Raw genomic sequence first — 8,475 nt, forward strand, 5'->3', positions numbered from 1 at the left:
TATTTATTTTCTTCTTGCCCCCCCCCCCCCCACGGCTCCCTTTCCGGGTCACCTTTCTAAAAACACGCGGCGGTGCAAAAAAAAAAAAAGAAAAAAGGCGGGGGGGATGTTGCGAGAAGCGCATCGGGAGGAGAAGGGGGCGGGCAAGAGGCGGGGGGGCGCTTGATATATTTTTATTCCTTTAACGCAGAGCAGACCACGTCGCCTGTTCTTTTCCCCTCTCGCAAGGCAAAGATACACACACGCACACCAGAGCGGGTCATTAGCATTCAGCACCAATACTACCATCTCCGCCGCCGCCGCCGCCGCCGCCACGGCAGAGGCAGGTTGCAAAGCGCGAGCAGGCGATGCACCCGCGCCGCAGTCCTGGGCGCTGGAGGGGCGGCGGGGGCGGGCAGCAGGCTGCATCGGATCCCCGGCTTCCCTGGATCCCTTTCCCCAAGTCTAGTTGGGGGGGCAGCGAAGGGTCCCTCTCTCTCTCTCCAATACGCGCGCGCACGCACACACACGCGCGCGCGCGCGCACACACCCCAACCTGGTTCCGAGAGAAGGTGAGGTTTGGAGCGAATGATTCGGGGTGAGCTTCGCAGCGGGGACAGAAAGCAGGGGAAGGGGAGGCCAAGTGGGGCGGGCGGGCACAGGGTGTGAGGTTCTGCCTCCATCCCCCGCCGCCACCACGCGGAAGGCCAAACCACACGTTCACTGCAGAGAAAAGGTGAAGTTTGACCGTCTCAGCTTCCCGGACTTCCCATGTCCTCCCCCCTCCCCGTTTTCCAAACGTGCCTACGGAATTAGAGGTGCTAAGTGACCCAGAGAGAGGAAGCAGCAGAGGAAGGGGGGGCAGAGCCGACCATCGGCCATTTACATAGGATAAACCCTCGAGATGTATGTAAATGAAACTCTTCCTCGCTCAGCATCGATCAGAAAGAAGGAAGCAGAGCAAAAAAAAAAAAAAAAAAAAAGGCCGGGGGGCGGGGGGGGGGGGGGGGGGGGGGGCGGGGGGCGGGGGGGCCCCCCCCCCGGACCGACAGCCGACCTGCCGGGAAGTCCCTGCGAGGTGCCGAGATGAATGGAGGGAGGGGGCTTTCAGGATGCAGCGAGAGGGGGGCTGCGATGAGCCCGTCAATAAATGCACTGGGTTTTCTTTGGCGGCGGCGGCGGCGGCGGCGGGGGGTCTTTTTGTTGTGTCCCTGCAGCGTCACAGGATGGAGACCCCGCGGGGCGGAGAAGCTGAGCCGGGAAGACTTCCATCATCCAGAGCCGGATGGGAGACCAAGTGGAGCAGAGAAGGAAAAAGTGGTGACGGTGCACCCGGCGAAACGACAGAGGGCGCCGCAGAACGAAGGCGCACTTGCCCTTTGGTGCTCCTCCACGTTGGCCTTCCGGGGAGGGCAGGAGGGGGCCACCCAGCGGGGAGGAAGACTCCCCTCAGCCAAGCGGTGGCTGCTGCTCCCTGCGCCTTTCCCCTTCCCTACATAGCAGGCCCGGGGCTGTTGTGGAGCAAACACGTCCTTCTCTGGAGTAGGGAGGGGAGGGAAGCACTGCTATCATTTATGTGGATTTCTAGCCCACCCTCTTTCAAGTACTTGAGGTGGGTTGCAGAGCAGTGCGCCAGGAAAAAATCCCAGTAGAGTGGAAGCCGCTTTCCTCCGAGTCAAGTCGTCAGCCTGGTCCATCTGGCCCAATTTTGCTTGCGATGCCTGAGAGCAGCTCTGTGGAAGCTCTGACAAAGGCCTAGCCCAGCAGCCACTGAAGATGCCTAGGACTGAAACCGGGGGGGGGGGGGGGTGCTCCAGCACTGAACTTGGACCATGGACCGTTCTGCAAAGCCGTCAGCTCTCTTGGCTATGTCCAAGGGAAATATTTATTCCTTTGTTAGTTTTCTATGTTGCCCATCTACCAAAGGTCTATAAAAACACAACGCATTCTGTAACCTGACTGCACCATTGACATAACTCCCCCCCCCTCCTCCTAACTGGCATCTGTGTCTCCCTACTTCATTAGCCAGTCCACCATGTGGAGGACCAAAGTAGGAACAACCCTCTTCCCTCTTTCCTCATGATTCAACCAGAGCAGAGAAAGGGAATACTGGGTTACTGTGAGGGGCCTGCTGAACAGACCACCCAGGTGATTTGAGCAAGCAAGCGCTTCACTGGACCTTTGGAGTAGTCCCCATTTCCTTTCAGCAGAATCCTCTGCCCTACCAAATAGTTCCATGAACAATGAAAAACAATGATTCCTGGATCACTGTTTTCTTCCCCAAACCCTTTCATTAAAGACAGACCTTAGCAATGATTATTAAACATGATAGCTAAACTCTCATTTTATTTTCCCATTAAGGAACATGACACTTGAGTATAGAACACAGTCCTTTGCCCAGCCTATAATTCAACACAAGGAGACAAGTGAGGATCGTGGTAAATGGGATAGATTTACCCATTAAGCAGAACCTCTTCTTTTGGAGGTCATGTGCCACTGAATACCAGTTGTGGGGGCTTTTTTTTTCTATATCCTGCCTTTTTCCTACAAAGGGCTCAAGGCAGCTTACATTATCTCTCCTCCTCCATCTTATCCCCACAACAACAACCCTGTGAGGTAGGTTGGGCTGAGAGACTGTGACTGGCCCAAAGTCACCCAGTTGGCTCCATGGCCGAGCGGGGACTCGAACCCAGATCCTCTGAGTCCCAGTCCCATGCTCTTAACCACTACACCACACTGGCTCTCTAGGTTCTCAGATGCTTCAAGACATCTGCTATGGAAACAAGGGGCTGCAGTAGGTAGACCTGCTGATCCACCAGATTCTTTTTTCCTAAGAGAAGTTCTCCATGATGGATGCACCAAAAGGGAAGGGCCTCGGGGTTCAGATATGCCCCCAAAACTAGTACTATTTGTTGCACTTGTCCTTTTAGAGAACTTTTGGGTTGGAGGGAAACTTGAAGGGCTCATGCCTGGTGCCTTTGCACTGAGGCAGTCTTCCTGTGTAGCAGGGATGCTTCAAACCCGGATATTAATAGTTTAAAACTGAATGAATGGGAGCCAGAGGGAAGACCTAAATTCAAGATGCCATTTTTGCGGCATGTAATTAACAAGCTGCAGACTACAAAAGTTGGCAAGATTCTGGTGCAGTTTTGTGTGCGCTGCAGAGTGGTAGCCGTTCATGTAATCATTCAGTGCAGGGAAGTACTTGTCCTCTGTTCTGGGAGGAGTTTCAGCGTCTCTGTGCGGACAGTTTTGCTTCTTCCAGAAACTCACAGATTGCTGGCTCAGTTTTAATGACTTGTCTTATAAACATACCCTAACTTGGGACAGGAGCATGTTTTGGTTCTAAGCTTTGGATCAACTACATTGGAAGGGTTGGAACGGGCAGGCGTCAGTGGAATTAGAAGGTGGGAAACCATCTACGTTTTCAAAAATTTACAAACCCTCACTTTCATTTACCAGAATCTACAGGACCTGAAATCCACTTGCCTGGTGTCTACAGCACCAGGCCCACCCATGTGCCAGTCTAGTCCCTCTCATTCCAGGAATATGGGCCAATTCTTGACCAGGTTAGTTTCTGCACCCCCTAGATGCTATTGCAGCCAGTTTGGAGGCAGGTGTTTATACCTGAGCCTTTTGCCTATTTCCAAGATGCAGCCATCCCTGAGGTGGAGCTGGCCAGTCCTCTGCCATGGGCTCCCTGCAGCCCTCCGGCCCACTTCTTCCACCCTCCGTCCGGCTTCTACTGTAGCCACATTACAGAGTTCAAACAGAGAGACGGGGAAAGGGGGAGCATTTTGGCTGAGTCCTTCCAGCAGCAGCGGGAAAGCAGAACAGCTCAGAGGAACAAAGAAACCCCTTCTCTATTCATGACGCTCGACTTTTGCTGGCAGGGAACAAGGGAATGGGAAAGAAAGGGAGAAAAAATAGATGCAAAAGAATGGCAGCGTCCACTGCCAGGATTCCAGCTGCCTTTAATGAGGGAGATCTGTCCTCTCTTCAGGGGAATGAATGGGGGCGAACAGGACAGAGATGGGGAGGGCAAGCAGGACTGTGGGGGCCTCCAAGTAAGAGGGGTGAGGTGGCAGTGGGCTAGAGCAGGTACTGGGAGCCCAGACTCCTGGGATCCTATGAGGAGGCGGGGCTGTCAAGAGGCACACAAAAAGCTTTGCTTCAGAATTAAAATTCCACATTAATGTTGCAGGAAAGATCTGTGAATGGGAACCAGCAGGACTGCAGGGGCCTCTTGCGTCAGATTTCTAAATTCAGGGGGATTTGGTGGGCCAAATCTGTGTGTGGGAGACTAGATTCCTGCTTGCATTTGCTCACAGATCTCTCCTGAACATTCCCTGTAGATTTTCTGCATTCCAACAGAGCACTTCTGCCCCTGTGGCTATTTCTTCCCCATGCATATTCTTTTGCAGAGGGAGAGAGAAATTACATCAACATGAGATCATGCAGGATCTAGTGGTTTAAAGCAAGGGGGGGCAGGGGGAAACAGGTGGTGGCCAAGGCTCGAGGTGAGCCACTTTTATTTTTTTAAGAGTTGAAGGGAGTTTGGAAGGCAGGTTGCTGCAAAAGGGGTTCACACATGCCACTTTTTCTTGGCTTTGGGGAAACAGTATTTGTAAGTTTTTGTATTGTTTCCAAACCTGTTTGACCCAAAGCAGCAGGGAGACAAAAGAAATCTGCTCTTAAACCCCTCCCCAATGTTCTGCTGCCAAATAAGAGTCTTCTGCATCCTGGAACCTCTTGATTTGTATGCAGAGGTGCTCTAGGGAGCCTCAAAAAGGCTCTGGTGGTTGAGGTGACAGGTTGGAGGCTGGTGTGGCCGCCGCCGCCGCTGCTGCTGCCATGGACTAACCCAGAAAATTGACTGACCTGCGGGGTGGGCAGACCGGTGCACATTTATGCAAGCTTACCTGTCTGCCAGTCAAAAATGCTCCTCGTGTGATAAACCTGTCCTAACATACAGGCTGTCCAATTCATTCATAAAAGACCCCACAGAGAAATGGATGTTGATATCGAAACCCATGCACACATATTTTTAGATGTTTCCGTGTGGGTGGCTGAACATGCTTTGATTCTAGGAGAATAGCCAGGCCAGATCCTGATTCGTCTAACCTTCTGCTGCCAGAAACAGCTGAGCCAAATGCCACCAGGCACTTGCGACCCGGGCGTGAAGGAGGCAGCCTTGCTCTCTTGCTTGCCATCGGCCTCTTGTCTGGCTCTGCATCTTTCTGTCCTTTCTCCCTCATGGCTCACAGTTCTTGCTAGACCCACATTCTGTTGATCTGAGTCACTGTGCGTCTGTGCAGTTGAGACAGGCGAAGTTCATGGCTGTTGCCCCTTCATACTGCAGCGAATTATTCCATAGGTGAATTACATGTTGTACAAAGAAGTCCTTCATTCTGCCACTTGTGAACAAACTGCCCACGATTTTCACTAGATGACCTGGAGTTCTCAAGAAAAAGGAAGAACAATTTTCTGCTCTCTGCCCCATGCCCAAGTCACCCTTCTGTTTGTTTGGTTTTATTATATGGAAAAGCCCCAAACTGAGAACGTAAGAAATAATTAAAACATGAGGCCCTCCTGAAATAGAGGTGGGCCTGAGTCTACACCTTCTGCATGCCCCTCTTTGAGGCCTCCTCTTCGCCTGCCATCCATCCCTCTCTAGGCCCAGTATGGGAGTTTGCACTGTGCCCCACTTCCACAGGCAACGAAACAAGGGAGCAGTGGCCCGTAAACAAGATGGCGCTTGGTAGGCAGACCCAGCAGTACACATCCCTGAACAACTGGAAATGTGCTAGGACACTGCCCAAGCCTCTCTGAGAGAGCTTTGCTCCTGATAAGCCCCTTGCTTGGTACCTGTGTTTTCACTCTCCCCCTTCATGCCAAAACCCGGCTTCAGGCTGACCACAATCATACACTGCAATTATCCTGACAAACCCCATGTCTCTTCTCTGGTGATTCTTTTTTTAGAGCGTGGCTTGATCCGCAGCACCTCTGTCTTTCCTGGAAGCTCAGTTTTTTTGACTATCCAGCACTGAGGACCATCTGCAGATGGTTAGAGGCATATTCGGCTTTTAGTTGCTTTTCCAGGCGGTCCAAATATCAGAAGCAGGTTCCTGGGCTGAGACCTGTCTGAGGCGTAACAAATGATGCCCCACAGCCCAGACCGTGCTGCTTGGGTGCACCAAAGCCTTCTCCTTTCCAGAAAACCTCAATATGTTGATGCTGGGTGTTCTTTGTTCTTTGCTTCCCCATCCTTGAAGTCCTGAATCCTGAGCTCTCCCTTAAAATATTCTTCTCTCCTGCAGTCCACACTCACGCAGTGAAATTTCCTGGGAGGTATTAAATGTGAATCATGGAAACTGTCTCCAGAGGATGGGAGAGGAGGACGATTATGTTTATTGCCCCTCTATGAGCAAGAACGTGGTACCATCTGGCCTTGGGGTCTCTGTGGTGGTGAATGGAGAACAGAATGATTCATTTATTCCTCTTCCCCCACTGAACACACACACACATGGTAGTTGCCATTGGCAGTTGCAGCCTGGCAAAATTCATGTTTCCCTGCTTTTTAAACACTTTGCTAATTGCTTTTTGGAGATGCTCTGCTCCGCACGAATGAGACCAGAATAGCTATTGTGCCCTGGGAAGCAGTTTTTCTGTGGGGTCTCTGGAAGAGTAGGGTGGAGTGCCCAGCGAGGGGAGTTGGCTATGTGAGATTTTGCACTTGAGCTGACTGGAACATGGAGGGGCAGTTTGCTCTTCCGGGACAGAAAGAGAAGGGAGGCTTAAAAGGGGGGGGGGGCTGATCTGCCTCTTCAGATTGTTGCGGCAGGGGGGACACAGTGTCTCTCTATTCTGACCCTTTTTTCCTTCGCGCAAATCTGGGGGAAAAGTGAGGTTTGTTTGTTCAGCACTAAGGACCAGATGGAAAACAACACGCCATGAACTGGAGAGCCCCAGTTAATGGCACAGTTTAAATGCACATTATTTTCATACAGTTTTTATGAATGTGGTGGGTGCCAAGCTGTAGCTGGCAGGGGTGTTGTGCTTATTCTATGCTAATCTCAAAAATGGTTTAGATTGAAGGAGAAAAAGATGGGAAGCAGCTACAGACCAGTAGCTTGGATGGCTGAACAACGGGAGGGACAGCATATTTTTGTTTTCTAGAACATTCTTTACACTGCTCCAAAAGATGAAAAAATAGGACAAGAAAGCTTTTAATATGCATTTTCTTTATATGAATAGACAGTGTATATTTCTGACTCTCTGATTCACCTGAATGCCATTAGAATCATGCTGTCTCTTCAAAGGGAAAGATGGTGGTGTCAGAATTCACAGTGGTGACAGGGCACCAAACATGCCACACTTATTCTACAGCAGCAGTTGGCAGAACATAGATTTCCAGATGTTTTGGACTTTCTCCCAGCATTTCTGACCATTGCCAGGGGCTTCCGGGAATCAAAGCCTCCAACATCTGAAGACGTACCTTCTGTTCTTCTAGAGAACACACAGCTAAGCTGGAATGCAGATGAAACAGCCCTGCTGAGGCTAAGTGCAGGCTCGGTTATCACAGCTCACACTCCTACCTTCAAGTGGATCTTCCTGACTAATAGACCAGATGGGCACAGTCAGCCAGCTGAGCACCTATGAAGAAAGTACTGGAAGCAACCAGGGCAAGATGGGCCACAGCTCAGTGACTGAATGCCTGGCACTTCCCGTGCGGAAGTTCCCATGCAAAACATCAAGATGAGTCCTTGGCATCTTCCAGCAGGGAAGGACCCCAGAGAACCACTGTAGGCAGAACTGAGCTGCATAGACCAAGGCTTGCCCCTCTTTCCGGACAGGAAGAACTACTGAAACGTGGAGCTCACGGCACTTTAGTGAGAGGCCTCAAGTTCAGTGGTTACAAACCTGAGATGGGGATGCACAAAGCACTCATCCTTATCCCAGATGACATTTCTGTGAATGAGTGGCCAGACAGACTGGGAGTCATGCAGAATTCATACTGCTTCACTGACACATCCATAGCTCAGGCTTGTCTACAAAGCTTTTAAACATTTCCCTAAATGCTCCCCAACTGATACAGAGTTATGTCCACCTGTGGATAAAGTGCTTTTTAAAAACCCCAGAGTGTGAACCAGCCATGGAGGAAAGGAGGCACCAATTCTGAGGCTACGCTGCCCTCTGTTGGCCATGGTGGAGACTGCAAGCAAAGGGAAACGGCTAGCTGAGAAAAGGAAAACCTGGCTCTCTGCTAGAGTGCCTCAGGGTTGCCTCCTAAGGAAAGATTGCTTCACACACAATGAGACTCGTCAGTCACTGCTGTGTAAGCATTTCTCGGAAGCATGCATGTAAATTGTTACCCACAATAATCCATTCTTCAACCTGGGCGGATTGTGCACATATGCTGAGATCATTAATTATGCCCATAAGGAAATAGGTGTGAATGAATGCAAACCATTCCTAGATGAATTCCATATAAGG

Source organism: Varanus komodoensis, unplaced genomic scaffold, assembly GCF_004798865.1.
Source record: "Varanus komodoensis strain SLA01 unplaced genomic scaffold, ASM479886v1 scaffold53, whole genome shotgun sequence".
Taxonomy (NCBI): domain Eukaryota; kingdom Metazoa; phylum Chordata; class Lepidosauria; order Squamata; family Varanidae; genus Varanus; species Varanus komodoensis.